General features: G+C 36.3%; 2 long non-coding RNA genes across 4 annotated transcripts; one reads left to right on the top strand and one right to left on the bottom strand.

The window, feature by feature from the left end:
- The first annotated feature begins 1,274 nt into the window (after positions 1–1,274).
- Positions 1,275–5,226, top strand: LOC133710541 (uncharacterized). Its single transcript, XR_009846731.1, has 3 exons — positions 1,275–2,331; positions 3,103–3,712; positions 4,484–5,226. It is a non-coding gene; the product is annotated as an uncharacterized LOC133710541 (long non-coding RNA).
- A 12,405-nt stretch (positions 5,227–17,631) lies between these two features.
- On the bottom strand, positions 17,632–21,063 carry LOC133711115 (uncharacterized). Of its 3 annotated transcripts, none has more exons than XR_009847060.1 (8): positions 20,914–21,063; positions 20,660–20,717; positions 20,372–20,446; positions 20,093–20,285; positions 19,607–19,744; positions 18,994–19,209; positions 18,027–18,533; positions 17,632–17,897 (listed from the first exon to the last, which is right to left on the bottom strand). It is a non-coding gene; the product is annotated as an uncharacterized LOC133711115 (long non-coding RNA). The 3 variants fall into 3 exon arrangements; XR_009847061.1 differs by having other exon boundaries at positions 19,060–19,209; positions 20,914–21,062; XR_009847062.1 differs by having other exon boundaries at positions 18,429–18,533; positions 20,914–21,051.
- Between the last annotated feature and the right edge of the window lie 168 nt (positions 21,064–21,231).

The raw sequence follows: 21,231 nt of genomic DNA on the forward strand, positions 1-21,231 counted from the left end.
GTCAAGTTACTTATTGGTTTAATTTTATTATAAAGGACCGAGCGTGTGCACTTGGATTTGGATAAAGGATCGAAAGTCGGGAACGAACCCGAATGTGGGCAAGCACTCCAATTCCAGGTAGGGTGAGCTGTCCCTTCCTTGTTAGAGGCTTTTCGTTATATGTGGAATGCTCTAGTATAATATTATGTTGCGTGCAAGTACGTTTTTGGTTGTTCATTAGTCGATGCCTCGTGATACATGTGTTTTCAGAACTGATAATTGCAAATTGTGAAAACCGAGGCTAGACTTGCATGTTGAGATACTGTACCCTTGTATGTGTGTACTTGTGACCTGAAAGTGAATGGGACCTAGACGCGTAGATTCCTAGGGATCCCACGGTGTCGATAACCGTGAACCTCCGGAGGGGGCTGTGCTCCTATGTTTGTCGAGGAAAGATAAGTATAGACAGTGAACCAGTCATAGGAGACTCAGAGCCAGGAAATGGACACTTTCGCTACTTGTAGTCGGAAGTACTACAGAGTAGTTGGCCGGTTCTCATACTCAGGACGAACCAGGTCGGTCACTGATTTATTTTACTTTAGCCGGCAGGTAAGTATCTCGGAGCTCCAAGTGTGTGAAGCATACTGCACATGTTTTATGAAAGAAAACAAATGTTTGTGGTTGCCACTTTTCTTAAAGCATTTTTCGATAAACGTGCACAATATTATGTAGTAAATATTTTCAAGTATATTATTTTTCAAACCTAGCATGGTTGGGTCGACCCCTACTGGGCATGCGAGGACGAAAGCTCACCCCTACTATAGTGTGCAGGTTTCGAGCATGTGGTCGGGAAGCGTACAGGGGAGGCACATGGCACGGCTTGGCGCATTTCTCTTTAGTTTTATCAAAAGAAGGTTTTGGTCCTTAATCGGATTTTGTAGTAGCTTGTTTATTTACTTTTTATTTATTTCCTACTCGTTTACAAAAATTTCGGGAGACCCGTAACCCTGGGGCGCGTCTCCCATACTTGTCGTTACTTAGAGATCAGTTTTATTTTCCAAATTGGGCTCCGATCGCGAGCCCAAAACTCTTAGCCCATTTCGAATTCCGCTTTTGAAAATGTGTCGTTAGGTTGCTAGAATGACTTGTCCAAGAAAGTGTTTTGTAAACCAACAACCTAAACTCAAAAGGCCTTGCAGTTTCGGGTTGATGAGCTATCGAGATGCCATTCGTGACATGTCGATTCCTCATTGGCTCGGAGTCGCGGCGCTGTGGGACCCCCTCTCGGGTTGATAGGAGCATTTTAATGTGGTATTTTAATAGTTAATTCCTCACATTTTGCTTAGTTAATTCCTTAACGAATCGATTTTTAACTCAATTTCTATTTTCTTAGGTACATTGGAGTAAATGATGGTGAAATAAGCATTAGGTCCACACTTACCTATAAATGGTGGAGAAAAATGGAAATGTACTAAAATGTCAATTTTACACATTTTCCTACTCCGGCTAGGAGAAACCAAGCCAAGCAAGGAAGAAGGAGCGGCCGCCGGACCAAATGAACTTCAAATGAGCTGAAACTTTCCAGATCCATTCTAGACAGCCCAAGGATCATTTCTTATGAAGAGTGCAAGAACTTTTGTTGAGTGGAAGGCCTTCAAACAATCAACCCAATTTTCTACAGAAGCAAAACTGGAAAACTGGACCTGTAAGAGGTCCAGCAGCATTTTCGGCCCAACCACATGGAATAAAAATCTGAAATTTTACCAGGGTGATCTACACTCATAATGGAACATTTTTTATGAAGAGGTCATAGTGAAATTGGGAATGCTTGTTGGAGAAATAATTGAAGGAATAAAGGGGCAGAAACTGATCTAAAAAACAGCTCAACATCACATGTTCATGTTTCCTACCCACATGAAGAAAGCTAGATGCTTTTCTCTTTTTCCTTGGATATATTTTTCTGCTCCAATAGATCATCATCACTTCCATACTTCTACACCTTCATGCCTTGCTTTCATTTCATCATTACTCCATCTTTTCCATATTTTACAAACCACTTTCATTATTTTTCTTCCATTTATCATTTCACTCTTCTTTTTCTTCCCTATATAAACACCTTCTCCTCTCACTCTAAACACATTCCTTCATCCATTTCATCTTCTTTGTCTCTCCATTTCCATTCCATTTTTCTCTCCATTCTCTAGTTGCAAAATTCTGCGTTTTCAAGTAAGAAGAAGAAGAAGAAGAAGGAGCCGGGAATATCATATCCTCCATTGTCCACCTTGAAGGCTTGCTTCCAAGATTCAAGATTTCAACGTTTCAAGCACTCCATCTCCATCTCCAACTCACGGTGTAATTCATTCTTTTTCCTTATTTAATTTCGTAGGAATTTGTTTCTAGTTAACAATAACATTAAGGGCAAAGTTTAAGCCCAATTTCTATGTTTGAATAAAAATTGTGATTTCTTTATGTTGATTTTTATGTTGCTTATGTGAGATTGCTTAATTGATTTTGGATTATGGAAAACTTTTATATGTATGTGTTCTTTGATGGCCAACTTAGGATATATGCATGTAATTGGTGCTAGATTTAAGTAGTAAAGGCTTTGGACAAAAGTCGAAATCAATTAAGGAGGATTGCAAATAGATGGACTTTTTCATACTAGGTTGTGCACTTTGGTTGACATCCTTTCTTTGTTCTTCATGCATTGAATGTGTTCTTGATTAGCTAGTTTTCTAGACTATGATTGCATGTTCAATAGGTTTAATTTAGGTGCTTTCACTTAGATTAAATATTCAAGGAAAGTAAAATATGGGAAATCATTTGCTTCGAATGTTTCACATGGTCAACTTATTTCTCATGACATAGATAATCAACTATAGGAATTGTAATTGGATTTCATACATATGATTGTAGTTTTGATCTTTGTTTCTTGTGTTCCACCCTTGTATATGTGTTTTTACACTTTCTTTATTTCATTTAATTTTAATTCCAATTCTATAATCTCAAAACCCCCCTTTTTATATTAACTTGTATATATTTTTATTCTTTATTTTATTTTTGTACATAATACTTTTTACTTTATTATTTTAATTCTTTATTTGTTTTTTTTGACAATGACAGGTGTACCCTCAATCCCCGGAATAGAACGATCCCTATTTGCTTATACTACTAACGATGTTTTCAGGGTTAAATTATGCGCTTGCTTTGAGCGTATCAATTAATTGAAGGAATAAAGGGGCAGAAACTGATCTAAAAAACAGCTCAACATCACATGTTCATGTTTCCTACCCACATGAAGAAAGCTAGATGCTTTTCTCTTTTTCCTTGGATATATTTTTCTGCTCCAATAGATCATCATCACTTCCATACTTCTACACCTTCATGCCTTGCTTTCATTTCATCATTACTCCATCTTTTCCATATTTTACAAACCACTTTCATTATTTTTCTTCCATTTATCATTTCACTCTTCTTTTTCTTCCCTATATAAACACCTTCTCCTCTCACTCTAAACACATTCCTTCATCCATTTCATCTTCTTTGTCTCTCCATTTCCATTCCATTTTTCTCTCCATTCTCTAGTTGCAAAATTCTGCGTTTTCAAGTAAGAAGAAGAAGAAGAAGAAGGAGCCGGGAATATCATATCCTCCATTGTCCACCTTGAAGGCTTGCTTCCAAGATTCAAGATTTCAACGTTTCAAGCACTCCATCTCCATCTCCAACTCACGGTGTAATTCATTCTTTTTCCTTATTTAATTTCGTAGGAATTTGTTTCTAGTTAACAATAACATTAAGGGCAAAGTTTAAGCCCAATTTCTATGTTTGAATAAAAATTGTGATTTCTTTATGTTGATTTTTATGTTGCTTATGTGAGATTGCTTAATTGATTTTGGATTATGGAAAACTTTTATATGTATGTGTTCTTTGATGGCCAACTTAGGATATATGCATGTAATTGGTGCTAGATTTAAGTAGTAAAGGCTTTGGACAAAAGTCGAAATCAATTAAGGAGGATTGCAAATAGATGGACTTTTTCATACTAGGTTGTGCACTTTGGTTGACATCCTTTCTTTGTTCTTCATGCATTGAATGTGTTCTTGATTAGCTAGTTTTCTAGACTATGATTGCATGTTCAATAGGTTTAATTTAGGTGCTTTCACTTAGATTAAATATTCAAGGAAAGTAAAATATGGGAAATCATTTGCTTCGAATGTTTCACATGGTCAACTTATTTCTCATGACATAGATAATCAACTATAGGAATTGTAATTGGATTTCATACATATGATTGTAGTTTTGATCTTTGTTTCTTGTGTTCCACCCTTGTATATGTGTTTTTACACTTTCTTTATTTCATTTAATTTTAATTCCAATTCTATAATCTCAAAACCCCCCTTTTTATATTAACTTGTATATATTTTTATTCTTTATTTTATTTTTGTACATAATACTTTTTACTTTATTATTTTAATTCTTTATTTGTTTTTTTTGACAATGACAGGTGTACCCTCAATCCCCGGAATAGAACGATCCCTATTTGCTTATACTACTAACGATGTTTTCAGGGTTAAATTATGCGCTTGCTTTGAGCGTATCAATTTTTGGCGCCGTTGCCGGGGATTGAAAAATCACTTGTTTTTGTTTATAATTGTTGTATATAAACTGTTTGATACTTAGTTTAAATTAACTAGGTTGTTTTTTTTTATTGTTGAATACGAGTTTAATTGTGAGTTGTAAATTAAAGAAGGAATAGGTGAAGTCGTGTTTATTAATATTGGCCTAAACCCCTTATTGGTACCTAGTTCAGGTCCCTTAAGGTTGAGGGCGGCCTTTATTAACATTCATTGAACTGTCTAACACACTTAGGACCTTTTACATCCTAGTAAGAATATCCTATGTGAGATGGTGTCTAGGAAGGGGATAACGTTCATGACGGGTTTTTGAATCCAGAAGTGCTTATAAATGGGCTTAGCTCATGCCAAAATGGATTTTTCCTCTCGTGTTCACCCTCCCCTACCTGGCCATTTCAGTAAGGTTGCCCAACGGATGTAGGAGGGACTTTGTGTCTAGACGACTATACTTGGGCCGCACGTCCACTTGATTTACCGCTTGGAATTAGATTTGATATCAATAATGTTTATAACAAAAGAAATACTTGTGCATACTCTTTACGTGTAAATTATTTTGTTGTTTCACACTTTATACTTGTAAAAATACTTTTTACGTTTTATACTCACTTGTGTACTTAACTTGTGTCTTATGTACAAAATACTTGTTAATTATACTTGTAGTTTGTAATTCATAGTTACTTGTTTATTTTTTTTGTATTTCTTTGTTAATATTAAGTTACTAACTTTATTTAATGTAGGTACCGTCTGGCTGCAAGACGTAAAATACAAGCGCTGCTTGGGAGGCAACCCAATTCAGAATATAATCAGATTTGCTTTCTCTTCCCCTTTTACTCCTCCATTTTCTTTTTGTTTTAGTAGTTATTTTCGTAAATTCCATCCCTATATGCTTACTTATTTCATTGCATGCTTTTAATTGATTACATTGAGGATAATGCAATATTTAAGTGTGGGGGAAGGGATTTATATTTTTGTCTTTCATTTTGAATCCTATAAATATTTTTGTCTTTCATTTTGTGTCCTATAAATATTTTTGAGTCCTATATTTTTTAATAATAATAAAAAAAAATAAAAAAAAATAAAAATAAAATAAAAATAAAAATAAAAATAAAATAAAATGCATTCATTCAGTCTTATTAATTTCAGCTATTTACAAAAAAAAAAAAAAAAATAATAATAATAATAATAATAATAAAAAAAAAATAATAATAATAATAATAATAAAAAAAAATAATAATAATAATAATAATAATACTCTATACTAAGCCATGTCTGCATCTCTGTAGGAGTTGAGGCTGAGCTCAAGGGAAATGTGAGAGCCACCGCCATAACCGCTACCTCCCTCGGAAGTAGTCTTCATGATGCCCAAGATGTCCTCACCATGCATGGGGAACAACGGAAGGGTTTCAATCTCCTGGTGATCTCCTCCTCGTTGTTGCAGGGATGTTTGTCCTCCTGTTGTGCCAAAAGAGTTGTACTGGTATTAGTGTTGAAGTGTGAGGAAGAATATGAAACAAAATTTAAATCAAGAAATCCTTCATTACCAGTAGAATCGGTGGAACCAAAGTTGAGATTAATGGATCTACCATCATCAGTAGAACTAGTGGACCCAAAATTGATGTCAATGGATCCACCAGCTGGCCCAAAATTGATGTCGATGGATCCACCAGCACCAGTAGAACCAGCTGGCCCAAAATTGAGATCAATGGATCCACCAGTACCAGGAGAACTAGTTCCCATGGGCACTTGAGCAGCCTGATTGCACCTCTTCATCTGCTTCTCTCGAGCCCTGACATTCTGGAACCAAAAATAAATGTTCTTGCCCTCAACATGTCCATACTGGTTCAGCTGGAGACAGATCTCGTGAATATGCTCTGTAGTTGGGCGCTTAACTCCCTTGTCGTAGTAAAGATCCTTGAGGATCCTTATTTGATCTGGAGTAGGAACCCACCTGGCACGGCTTCGCCAGAAATCTGTGTTGGCACTACTCCCGGCTGCTTGGTTGTTTCCTCCATCCTCGATTTGTTGCTGGGTTTGTAGCTCCATCAGTTGCAGAGTTCGTGGTTCCATGGTGATGGGTTGAGGGGATGTGAAGATCGAAGAGTAAAGTTGTCAAGTGTTTGAAGGAGTTGTTGTTAAAGGGATTAAGGATGATGATGGTGTGTTGGAGATCTGAAAGTTCAGAGGAAAGATGAGATTGAATCAACTAGATGGGAGAGAAGATCAGAAGAGAAGGATTGAATCGAAGAAGAAATATTTTGAGTTTTGAAAGAAGAGGAAAAGCTGAAGAGTTGGGAGAGAGGGGCTGGAACTCAGGAGAGATTTTCGTTCCTTTGGAGTGAACAGTTGCGCCCTCAGAATGCACCTATTTATAGAGCGAGGTGAGCAGATCTCCACCGTTGGATGGACGATTCCTGTGATTCATTCTACGCGTTGGATTAAAGTCGCCCTGAAACCCGGAAAAGTTGTTGGCGCGTGGAGAGCGTGTAAGGGGACCGAGGGAATCTCGAGGCGCTGTGGCAGACAGCTGTAGCCGAAAGCAGATTTGACTGCCGTAAATCACGGAAGGGATAAGCCGTGACACAAGTGGGCCGTACTTGGGCCTGTCTCGGATCAAGGCATCACTGTAGCTGTGGGTGGAGGCCTGATGGGCCGAGTTTCAGAAACAGTTTTGGACATGATGGGCCGAGTTTCTGAAACAGTTTTGGATGAGTTGGGCCGAGTTTCTGAAACAGTCTTGGATGTTTTGTGCCGAATTGTTGAAACAGTTGAAACAGTTGGTTTAAATAAAAGGATTGGTATGGATAATAACGTGAGCAGCCGTGCTCGAGTGGTTGAGTGTAAAGTTCGTGTACAAGAGGTCTGAGGTTCGAACCTCGCCTCTCGTTTATTTTTATTATGTTCGTTTATGACATAATAAGTATAAAATTTGTACACATTATATTAAGCACAGCTTGTGCTCCAGTGGTTGGGGACAAAGGTTTCGTGTAGCAGGTTAAGGTTTCGAACCTTGCCTCCCCCGTTTTTTTTTTTTTTTTTTTTTTTTTTTTTTTTTATTTATGTCACTCCATCAGAACCCTCCTCCGAAGGCTGAAACCAGCAAGAAGGCTGCCACTCGCCCGCATACCGCTCCTCCAAAGGAGTAAATGGAGGTACAAGTCTAGGCTGAAAGACTTTAAACATTAAGCGCTGCATGGGAGGCAACCCATTTCAACCGTAGCTGTGGAGGAGCCATCAACGCAGATTTGCTCTCTTAAACTCTATCTCCTCTATTACTATTTTCTGATTGTATCTTTGTTATTTGCGTTTTTAGTTTTTGTTTTTAGGTTTTCTTGAGTTAATCATTCCATTCACATGATAATTGTTCATTGCATGCTCTAACTTGTTTAACATTGAGGACAATGTATGATTTAAGTGTGGGGGGAAGGATTAATGCTTGTAGTTAGTTTTTGTCATAAAAAGAAAACAAAACAAAAAAATCGAAAAATGTCAGAAATATAAAAAATTTCGTTGCTTTTGTTTTTGTTTTGAGTCTTAGGATGCCTTTCAACTGTCTGGGATGATTCTATATCTCTGAAATCATGACTAAAAGAGGATCACAACATTGAGATGATTTTAAACATGGTATTCTTTGGTTAATTGAGATATATGAAAAATGTGTGCCTTGTAGTGGATATGGATTGCATGACCTTGGTACAGAATATGAGCATGTTAAGATAGTTGTGATTCATAAAGCCATGTGAGATAATTGAACCATGTCCCTTTTTCTTGGAGTGAAATGAAAAATATATTCTTAATTTCTTGGCGATGTTTTGATGATCTCATTATTCTTTCATCTTGATTGACTGCTTGCCATAGATTAAGTTTAATGGACTAGAGAATGCTAGAATTTGCTCTTGTGCTTGTTGAGACGTGATATCAATACATGGCCCTGATTCTGGAAGGGATAGAGGTTCTCTAGGAATTACCACCATTGCCAAATAAACTTGTGTCCCCATTTGTGCCCGTCGTGGGACCCCCCTAGATAAGCCCCTTTGAGCCTACTTTGAGCCTTTTCGTTCATCACCCTTAAAATCCTTAACCATGAAGCTTAGTATAGTTACAACCCTACCCTTGGTTCTAAGGACTTAGTGGAGCTATCTTTTGAGACATACTACATGAGTTTGGTGCTAAGGATGAAGATTGAGAAGAGGTGAAAGTTCAAGTGTAGGGATAGACTTGTCCATAAAGAAAAAGATATGTTGAAGCCGTGAAAAATGAAAAGAAAAGAGAAAAATTGTGTACGGCTAAAAAGAAAAAGAAAAAAAAATATATATATGTTTATGGACTTTCATCCCCCATACTTAGTGATTTTGGAGTTTGCTTTGAATTGAAGGCCCACTACAGAAAAATTTGGCCTTTGTCCATTTCACTAGAGTTCAAGGGAAGTTTATATTGAAGATTGGGCCCAACATGAAGACATTTGGCCCTCTTATATTACCTCTATGGGGAAGTGACGTTTTTGCAATGCCTTGGTGAAATATTTCGAGATCTCTACATTCATATGAGCTCTACTAGGTTTTTAGGACACTTTGATAATCCTTACCTTTCATTTCTTTAAACCTTGAGCCTTAGCCCCATTACAACCTTTGAGAGGACCTTCTTGATCCTTAAGATGGGACAGCCTTTGATGTGGAGATGAGTTACAAGAGTTGAACCTATGGCTTGGGTCCATTCGTGCAAGTAGTTGATATCCTTCATGAGATCTTTTGAAAAAAAAAATTATATTCACAAAGTGCTTTTCGTTTCTTATATATGTGAGCTATTTGACTGCCTTAAAATATGTTCTCTCACATATAAATGAGTGATTATAAGCTTTTAAGCATTGCCTTGATCTGAGAGAAGAAAAAGTGGATATACCTTGTGAGGATATGAATCATACTTGTCTGAAGCATGCTAAGCTAAACCCCAATCACCATTATTACAACCAAGTCCTACTTGTGTATGTGTGGATCATATGTTTTAATTAACTCTCGAATGCTTAACATTGATTCTTGGTTGAGTGCTAATCTTGGTGTTGTGAAAGTAAGAGATTTCTGAGACAATATGTTAAAGGGCAATAGAGGTCTTTGTGATGTCAACATCTTGGTCTTTGTCTTTGAATTTACTCTTTTATGTGTGACGTTTTTTTTTTTTTTTTTCTTTGTGTTTTGCTTTGTGTTTTACGTTTTTGGTTTCTTTGAGTCTTTGTGTTTTTGTTTCCATACTTAGTCATTTTTTTCGTTGGTTTCTTTGTTTTGTGTCATAGTCTTTTTGGTTTGTTAGTTTTTGATTTTGCTAAGGGACTAGCAAAAGCTAAGTGTGGGGGAATTTGATAGGAGCATTTTAATGTGGTATTTTAATAGTTAATTCCTCACATTTTGCTTAGTTAATTCCTTAACGAATCGATTTTTAACTCAATTTCTATTTTCTTAGGTACATTGGAGTAAATGATGGTGAAATAAGCATTAGGTCCACACTTACCTATAAATGGTGGAGAAAAATGGAAATGTACTAAAATGTCAATTTTACACATTTTCCTACTCCGGCTAGGAGAAACCAAGCCAAGCAAGGAAGAAGGAGCGGCCGCCGGACCAAATGAACTTCAAATGAGCTGAAACTTTCCAGATCCATTCTAGACAGCCCAAGGATCATTTCTTATGAAGAGTGCAAGAACTTTTGTTGAGTGGAAGGCCTTCAAACAATCAACCCAATTTTCTACAGAAGCAAAACTGGAAAACTGGACCTGTAAGAGGTCCAGCAGCATTTTCGGCCCAACCACATGGAATAAAAATCTGAAATTTTACCAGGGTGATCTACACTCATAATGGAACATTTTTTATGAAGAGGTCATAGTGAAATTGGGAATGCTTGTTGGAGAAATAATTGAAGGAATAAAGGGGCAGAAACTGATCTAAAAAACAGCTCAACATCACATGTTCATGTTTCCTACCCACATGAAGAAAGCTAGATGCTTTTCTCTTTTTCCTTGGATATATTTTTCTGCTCCAATAGATCATCATCACTTCCATACTTCTACACCTTCATGCCTTGCTTTCATTTCATCATTACTCCATCTTTTCCATATTTTACAAACCACTTTCATTATTTTTCTTCCATTTATCATTTCACTCTTCTTTTTCTTCCCTATATAAACACCTTCTCCTCTCACTCTAAACACATTCCTTCATCCATTTCATCTTCTTTGTCTCTCCATTTCCATTCCATTTTTCTCTCCATTCTCTAGTTGCAAAATTCTGCGTTTTCAAGTAAGAAGAAGAAGAAGAAGAAGGAGCCGGGAATATCATATCCTCCATTGTCCACCTTGAAGGCTTGCTTCCAAGATTCAAGATTTCAACGTTTCAAGCACTCCATCTCCATCTCCAACTCACGGTGTAATTCATTCTTTTTCCTTATTTAATTTCGTAGGAATTTGTTTCTAGTTAACAATAACATTAAGGGCAAAGTTTAAGCCCAATTTCTATGTTTGAATAAAAATTGTGATTTCTTTATGTTGATTTTTATGTTGCTTATGTGAGATTGCTTAATTGATTTTGGATTATGGAAAACTTTTATATGTATGTGTTCTTTGATGGCCAACTTAGGATATATGCATGTAATTGGTGCTAGATTTAAGTAGTAAAGGCTTTGGACAAAAGTCGAAATCAATTAAGGAGGATTGCAAATAGATGGACTTTTTCATACTAGGTTGTGCACTTTGGTTGACATCCTTTCTTTGTTCTTCATGCATTGAATGTGTTCTTGATTAGCTAGTTTTCTAGACTATGATTGCATGTTCAATAGGTTTAATTTAGGTGCTTTCACTTAGATTAAATATTCAAGGAAAGTAAAATATGGGAAATCATTTGCTTCGAATGTTTCACATGGTCAACTTATTTCTCATGACATAGATAATCAACTATAGGAATTGTAATTGGATTTCATACATATGATTGTAGTTTTGATCTTTGTTTCTTGTGTTCCACCCTTGTATATGTGTTTTTACACTTTCTTTATTTCATTTAATTTTAATTCCAATTCTATAATCTCAAAACCCCCCTTTTTATATTAACTTGTATATATTTTTATTCTTTATTTTATTTTTGTACATAATACTTTTTACTTTATTATTTTAATTCTTTATTTGTTTTTTTTGACAATGACAGGTGTACCCTCAATCCCCGGAATAGAACGATCCCTATTTGCTTATACTACTAACGATGTTTTCAGGGTTAAATTATGCGCTTGCTTTGAGCGTATCACGGGTCACCACATCACAAGCTCCCACACTTCATTATTATACATGGATTCAAGCTCTGCATCCATGGCTTTCTTCCATTGTTTTGATTCATTACTTTCTGCAGCTTGCTTAAAATTTACAGGGTCATTATCATTTGCTAAAGTGCTCTCAACTTCTTGCAGATAAACCTCATAAATATCATTTTGACCACCAAAAGTTGGCTTCCTAGTTCTTTGTGATCTTCTAGGTTCAGCTACATTTTGTTGAGGTTCAGGAACATTTTGATCTAGTATAGGTTCAGCTATTTCAACATTTTGGTTTTCAAGTTCTAAGTCACCACCTACTGCATTGTGAACTTCACTTTCAGTTTTTGCATTATTTTTAAAGTTTGGCATTTCTATTTATGTATCCTCACTTTCTGGCATTTCTATTTCTGTATCCTCACTTTATGCAATTTCCTCAAAATCATCAGTTAAATCTTCAAATTTTGTATTGCAAATACTCTCCCCCAGAAATTTAACCTGATGAGTTTCAAAAATTCTAGGTGAGTAGTGAGGTGAATAGAGTTTATAACCTTTAGATTTTTCACAATAGCCTATAAAATGACAAGTTACAGATTTAGGGTCAAGTTTTCCTAAATTGGGATTGTAAATTCTTGCCTCAGCTTTACAACCCCATACATGGCAATGATGCAGACTAGGTTGCCTACCACACCAAGACTCAAATGGTATTTTATCCATAGACTTGCTTGGGGACCTATTGCAAAGATAGTTTGCAGTTCTTAAAGCTTCTCCCCAAAATATTTTTGGCAACCCAGAAGTACACATCATACTTCTTACCATATTCAACAGAGTTCTATTCTTTCTCTCTGCAACACCATTCTGTTGGGGATTGTATGGTGTTGCATATTGAGCTTTTATACCTACATCCTGCAGATATAAAGCAAATGGACCATTTTGTTGTCCTTACTCAGTATATTTACCATAAAATTCACCCCCCTATCAGACCTCACAGTCTTAATTTTCATTTCTAGTTGATGTTCAACTTCAGTTTTGAAAATTTTAAATGCCTCAAGTGACTGTGATTTTTCTGACAATAGGTAGATGTAACAGTACCTTGAATAGTCATCTATAAATGTAATGAAATAAACATTTCCACATATTGTTCTATGCCTGAAGGGACCACATATATCTGTATGAATTAACTCTAGCAGTTTTTCACTTCTGCTGGCAGTCTTTTTTCTTAAGTTTGTCATTTTACCCTTAAAACATTCAATGCAGTCTGCTAGGTCTGAAAAGTCTAGTTTTGGAAGTGTTTTGTTCTTTACTAATATTTGCAGTCTTTCTTTTGAAATGTGGCCTAGTCTCCTATGCCACAAGTAAGCTGATTTATCATTGAACAAGGTCCTTTTAACACATGTGATGGTGTTGTTACTTAATGTGTTATTTCTGTCTTCAACAAGTGAGATTACTTGTTGACGTATTGAACAATTCAATTTAATATAATTATCCAAAATAACACCAGAACCATATAACAAGGAACCTTTAGAAATTTTTATTCCATCCAAATCAATGTAAAAACAGCAACCAGTCTTAACCAAAAGAGACATAGAAAGCAAATTCCTCTTAATCGAGGGAATGTAATAAACATCATCCAAAACCTAGATCTAGTCTTAAGGTTCCTATAGCCTTCACTGCAACCCTCATGCCATTTCCCACACAGACATTGGTTTCCTCACTTCTTGGTGCCCTCTTCTTTGTGAATCCCTGTAAAGAATTTGTAATATGCAAGGGTGAGCCAGAATCTAACCAATAAGTGTGAGGTTCAATATTGACAAAATTAATTTCTAAAGAAAAAGTTTATGTAGTACTTAAGAAATTCTTACCCTTCTTCACCAACCAAGCCTTAAAACCTGAGCAGTCATTCTTCATATGTCCTACTTTCTTACAAAAGTAGCACTTGAACTTAAAAGCTTTGGTGGTGTTAGGTGCTGCAGTGTTTCCAGATGGCTTAGTGATGGTTTTGGTGACCTTAAGCTTATTCTTCTTTTTCTTTGGCTTTTCCACCAGGTTCACAGAGGTTGCAGGCTCTCTCTCTTTCTTAATTCTATCTTCTTCATCAGCACAGATAGATATGAGCTCATCTATGGTCCAGGTACCCTTTAGAGCATTGTAGCTAGTTCTAAGCCCACTGAAGGTATTTGGCAAAGAATGCAGTGCAACATGCATGCACCACTTGGCTATCATTCACTCCCATCAGTAACTCCTTGAGCCTAGCATTAATGTGGATCAGCTTCATTATGTGCTCTCTAACTCCCCCAGATCCTTCATACTTCAGCTCATGGAAAGCCTTAGACAATCTTGCAGCCTCTGCTTTCTCACTCTCTTTAAATTTTCTCTCAATGGCCTCCATATAGTCAGTAGCCAAGTCAGGTTCTTCTACACTACCTCTTACAGTGTCAGACATAGTGTTTCTAATGGTGTTCATGGCCATTCTATTTGACCTGTGCCAGTCTTTAAATGCCTTAACCTCCTCAGCTGAACTATCTTTAGTTAATGCCTCAGGTTCATCCTCATGAAATAAGGTCTATATTCTCATGCATCATCATATAACGCTCTACCGAATCTCTCCAGGCTCTAAAGTTTGTTCCAGTGAGCATCAAAACATTGTTGAGGTTCATGTAAATACTTCCTAATGAGCAAAGTCAAAACTCAAAAATACAAAGTTTCAATTTAGCAATATTTTTGCAGATTTATGTGTTAGTTCCAAAAGCAGTTCAAAAACACATAAAACACCAAAACAAAATATCAAACATAATGGCAACAAGTACCACAAGATACTATGTCAATGAAAATACCCCAAATCTGAATTTCACATTAGGCAACACTTTTGTAGCAGTAGACATAATGTACTTAAGTTTCTGAATCTTCACCCCATAATTAGAGAACTCAAGTTATCCAAAAAGACAATCAACATCTTATGACAGTAGAAGAGTCTTTAAGTATCAAAATATGAATTCAAAATCATGTGTGAAGCTGTTTGTCACCAAACTATGCTATATTAACACTTCTTTGGAAGACACGAGTAAGCACAGTTTGAAAACAATTAACAAAAGTTTCCAAGTCATTTTTATCTTAATGATCAAATGCAAATAATAACATAAATTGCTTTGTGCAACATGCCTATTTTTATTTGCAACAACCTGTGACCTAAATAAAGTTTAACTAAATTCAATTCAAGACATCAAGGCACTTGAAAAGAAACTTTACTCAATCTGCAATTTTCTCAATGAAAATATGACAACATTTACAGGGAGACAGTGAACTTCTTAACTCAAACATTCATCAATTTATCATATAATCATTGTTCAATCACAGATATATATTAGCAGAATGCAAAATATTAAGCACAACCATCCATAAGCAATCACAGAGAAAGCACAAAATCTTTTCAATTCAACTCAATTCAATTCAGAGACACAAGCACACCAAAACTTAAATTCCATCCGGTCACCATCTACTCTAGCCTAGGTGCACGCTGGGAATGCTTCTAGTGTTCTTGTAATTCAACAGAAAATGAATTAAAGCTTTGAATCGAAACATGATTCTCGGAAGGCCTAACCTTTGCGACTGCAATTCTGCAACAATTTTAGCGGAAGCAATAATTCCCAATACTTGTATTCCCCAATAACGATCTTTATCCGATTTTTTTTTTCTTGGCCTGTTAACCAAAACCTTAATTTCCCAAAACGTTTTGCAATTCAACATAACACAAAACTCTAGTTCAAAATACAATGAATTGATCTTCTAAAAATGATTTACGAATTGTGAAATTTGGCTCTGATACCATTTGTTAACTTAATGAGCAAACCAAGATCGTTTCACAAAATGCATAAACACAACCAAATGATCAATACAATATGAACTAGAATACAACAAGAGGAGATGCATCACCTACTTCATGCACAACAGCCATTCCTTCAAAAGCAGTAGCAGCAACACAACTATTCAACACAAATAATCCGAGCTCCAAAACTTCAAGCAGCCACACGCAAGAAATCTTCTACTCAACTATGTGTTTAACTCCTCTCTATGGGGCAGGACTGAATGTTTTGTCACACAGTGAATAGGGACTTCAAGCACCTATATATACAAGCTAGATAGGTCTTCCCATAAAAGAATCCTTGATTCTAGCCAATGAGTTATTTCTGAAAGATGCTATAATTATCATATCAACTAATTAGATATTTATCTTTATCAAAATAGATTCCTAACCATATGAGTGACATACCAAAGCTCATTAGGTGTCTAGGTAGATAATTCATATATTTTCCATTTATTGTAATAAGTTTAATCAGTTTGTTATTTACTTAATGTAGATAATATTAGGTCCAAATAATATTTTATAAGAGAGAGATAGCAGAAGGTGAGAAAACAAAGGAGAAAGAGAAACTGAGAAAGAACGAAGAAGATAGAGAGAATTTGTTTCGGAGTAGAAGACTCAAAAGACCTTTAATTTTCATGATTTCTGATTCTACTATAGAAACTTGTTTTTTCCCAACTTAACACAAGCAAGCATGTGGCCTAGTGGTAAGTGGTTCTAATTTGTAGCGAGTTTGGCAAGGGTTCGATGCTTGGCAGGCACAAGGGGGTAGGATTTTTTGGAATTAAATCCAGAAACTTCTATGTCGGTTGGTTCGGTATCACCGAACCTATGCAATTAGCAGTACCACTACCGAGCCGAAAACTGTATTCATATACCGAATTTGTCGGCGCCGACACCACCGGTTCGGCCGGTTTTCGGTCGGTTTCGGTAAGTCTGGTAATTAGAGCCAGCCCTAGTTCTGTGTAGTTATGTCTTGTTAACTTATGAGTATGATTTGGCATAACTTGTGAGATTGTTGGAGTTATGTTGTTTGATTGTCCTTTACAAGATTTGGTATAATATTCGGATGACGATGTGTCATTACTTGTAGATTATGTGAAATCAAATTGATAATGGTATCAAGCTTGCTCAACTTATAATTGATTGCCTAACATATACAGAGGCGCAGAGATCGATCAATGTGTTCTTAATTTTCATGTATTTTGCCCATAGTACAGAGAAGAAACTTTGCCCATCGAACCTCACAACTGTGAAGGACATTTTTCGAAGAGGGATCGAAGAAGGGGGTGGGTCACATTGAATGCATGCCTCTCGAATGTCCGGAACTCCCACACACTCCAGATTCAGACTACTTAATTAAACGCACTAACTAGTTCTCTACTTCTCTTTATTAATTTTTGATCTCCTTCATAGTTCATACTCACCTCAATACTCATTAATTTGTATATTCACGTAAAATTTTGAATGACTCCAACCAAGTTTTTAAGCAGAGACGAAGTATATATATTAAAGATAAAATCTGTGCATCAAACGATATAACCGTTTGAATATGCTTGGATCCGTAACATAAAGATTTTGAAAGTAATGCTAGTCTAGGTAAGAGCAACATGCCCGCAAACATGCTTAAAATAGGAACCAGTCAAGTGTGCTAAGGCAGTTTAAAGGCAATTACGTACATACATAATTTAATAAACGAGGGAGTTATATTATGTTCTTTTCTTAAAGAAAATGATTTTCTTTTCATCAATCAATCAATCTTAAGCATTTGTATCATGCTAGGACGGCTCTTATACTATTAAATATGTTAACTGCATATATAGAATGTACTAGTTAGAGAGCCCGCGCTTTGCTGCAGGTAATATAACTGCATTCTAGTCGTATAACAATTATTAATTGATTTCTTTCTAACTTAACTCTCACATATAAGGTCTTGGTGTTCTATTATATACTTGAGAATAATCCGAAGAAACAGGTTTCGTTGCTTGAAGCTACTCTTTGCCCATGTTTTCTGTGCCTTACTTGGTAGCCCCTTGGTGTTCTATTATATACTTGAGAATAATCCGAAGAAACAGGTTTCTTTGCTTGAAGTTACTCTTTGCCCATGTTTTCTGTGCCTTACTTGCTCGTGCTACCCCCTCCTTGACCTGAAATGAAGATTAGCACCATGAATTTAACAATAGTTGGGATATTCTGAGTTCCATCTCTTCTACCATCTAAACTCTAGAGTGTATATCAAATCAGGCACAAAATGAGAACAAAATCAATTTCATCACCTTAACATCATTATCAAATGAACCCATCCATTTAGAAGTTAGCAAAGACTCCATAACAGCTTACTACATGTTCACTACACCAATCCACAACCCCAAGCCATGTTTTCTGTGCCTTACTTGCTCGTGCTACCCCCTCCTTGACCTGAAATGAAGATTAGCACCATGAATTTAACAATAGTTGGGATATTCTGAGTTCCATCTCTTCTACCATCTAAACTCTAGAGTGTATATCAAATCAGGCACAAAATGAGAACAAAATCAATTTCATCACCTTAACATCATTATCAAATGAACCCATCCATTTAGAAGTTAGCAAAGACTCCATAACAGCTTGCTACATGTTTCACTACACCAATCCACAACCCCAAGCCAAATGTACACAAAAAAAAAGAAAAAACCAACCACATCAGGTGTCAATACAGGATAATATCCCAAGTATTTCATCGTTACAGGGTCAAAGCACTGAAGCTTGGTCTCTGATTGCAGTGTCCTTCCCCTTGGAGGTACCTGCAAGGTAAACACCAATTATACAACTCAAACATCATAGCAACCTTATGCAGCCACAAACATTTACACTTAACACTTGGCATGTATAAACAGTTCAAATCCTTTCCAAACTGTAAACAATCACACAGCAGTTTCATTTGAAAGTGATTAGCTAAAGATCTCAATAGCTAAACAACAGATGAACAGAAACTGACTACAAAATATAGAATCGGAAAGAAACACTTTTGAAAATGAAAAACCTATAAACATTACAATTGAAATTCAAAAATCACATATATGAAACTGTTCTCCTACGTCTGATTTCCATCGTCCAACAGTGCCATTGATTAAACCAGTCAAATCAATCCACAAAGTTCAACTTTATGAATTATATATAGAGAAAGTCAGAGAGATAGATATAAACTCATAAACAGAGAGAATTCTTCAACCATCCAAAAACTTGATATTATAAAGTTTAAACCTTCACTCTACCCACGCGCGATAGTCCTCAGGCTCCAAAAAGATGGAAGTTGGATCTATGACTTACATAGCGTATAAACCAACTTTAAGTCTACTTCTTCTTTCCTCATTATAAGCTGGTTAGAGAAATGACGTGTTGTGCAATATGTACAGAGGTATTGGAGTTTGCAGCTCTCAGAGCCCCTCTAGAACATATCTTCCATTTTACTCTCATCCCCTGTAAAAGAGAAGAGATCGTTATTAAAGGATATCTAACATTTAAGAGTCAATTTGGATTCAATATACTGTCCGGTTCCCACAATAAAATGGCATTACTCCTCATTAACAAATAAAACAACTTACACACAACCCAACTACTGAAGTACACAGCATTTATCAATATTTATATTGAAATTAAATTATCTTTGATATTCTAAGAGGCAAACAAAGAAAGTAAATATACAAATATTATGTGCGTACACAACATGCTAAGCACTGTATGAAAAATGTCAAAGTATCAATTAGGACCTATGATACCTCCAGATTATGAGACAATTTTACAGTAAGAAGTGTTAAAACATTAAGATCAAGCAAGCAATCTCTTATCAGGCAACATAGCAACAGAATGGACGTACCTAACATCTCTTCAATTGCATTTCCAAGGGTTGTCGAATCAAGATCATCTAACAGTAATAACCCTTGCACCAGCCAAGTCTGCCAGCAAAGAAGCATTTTTAAATTGATGTCCCTTCAGCAACATCGGGGGATGGTACCTACAAATACAGAAAGTAATAATGAGTTCTCCTCTTGAGCAGAAAACAGGTAAAACTATAGACATTAAGAACATGATCAAAACATGGTTGATAGCGGGCATGTTTTGGATGAGAAAGCAAAGAAATGTTGGCTTTTTAGTGGCTGACCTTAAGAAAAAATTGTTTTGGTGTGTAAAAAATATGGTCAAACACATCACAGTATTAAACTAACCAGTATTTCCCAAGTTTCAAATCTTTAATGAAAAAACTTCAATGACACACATAATGACAGAGTATTAACGTAGATAATCCAGACTTGCAGGAATACTACAGAATTGTAAAAAAAAAAAAAAAAATCCAATGGCTTACTTGTTCCTTGCCTTAACACCATTCCTCTTGTCAGTCCCTCCTTCATCATCAGAACGGTCATTTGAAGCCCTTGGTCACACACTCAAAACTCTTTGAGTTTGGCTCCGAAGCAACACTGCTTGATTTCTTATCAACCCCTCATTCCACAGTAGATTGAGAAGAAAGGATTAACTCAAATAATTGCAGAAGCTAGCTGAATGCATGAAAACACAAATGGAAGTTAAAACCAAAAACCCTGCTATAGAGAATGCAACTCCAGCATGAATAAAATGCTATTACCATCTTCTTTGATTTCTCTACTTCAAGCTTCTTCTTATCTTTCTTTCTCTGATTTTCAATTGCATCTCCCTCCTCCTGGAACAATCCATGGTACAGCTTCAATAAAGCTGTATTATCTCAAAATTGATTGCACCCAAACCGACAGAAAACAGAGGTTCCAAATACCCACTAAGAATTTCAATAACACAATCCCAAAACTTTCTCAAAAATCCAATCTTTGGCACACCTGAGTTCCTTTTCACATTCAAACATGCACAAAGGAAAAGCAATGAAGAAAAAGGTATGTACCACCATTAACAGCAATTCTTCTCTGCTATTCCATTCTGAAAAATTCACGAACAACCACCTGCATATCAAAAAAAGAAAAGAAAAAAAAGGCATCAGAGAACAACCAAATCAGGAATCAAACGAAAAAAAGGCTACCCACACCTCCGACCAAAGGATTCAGGCAAGACCAACCGAAATGTAGGCATGCAAGCAAGAAACTCAAAAACAAAAAAACGAATTGAAAACCAATTACCCAGAGCAAGAAGAAGCAATACCTTCATTGGCCTTGATAAATTCTCCCTTCCTCCTCTCCGATTTCAGTCCTCTACAGATAACAAAATACCACCATCAGTGAACTCGGTATTCTGTTTTCACCCAGAATTGCATGCACTGAAATTCAAACAGTACCACCTTCGCTGTTTCTCTCTCTCTCTCTCTCTCTCTCAGAGAGAGGTGGACTCTGTGGATTGAAGTAGCGAAGACACGATAGGACTGAGCAGTACGCCAGGTGTTGAGGCAAGAAACGCAGGCGGGGGCAAAATCGTCTTTGACTATATCGGCTCGGCTGGAGCCGGCACTGTTCATAAGCCGAT

The sequence above is a fragment of the Rosa rugosa genome, chromosome 5, assembly GCF_958449725.1.
Source record: "Rosa rugosa chromosome 5, drRosRugo1.1, whole genome shotgun sequence".
Lineage (NCBI taxonomy): Eukaryota > Viridiplantae > Streptophyta > Magnoliopsida > Rosales > Rosaceae > Rosa > Rosa rugosa.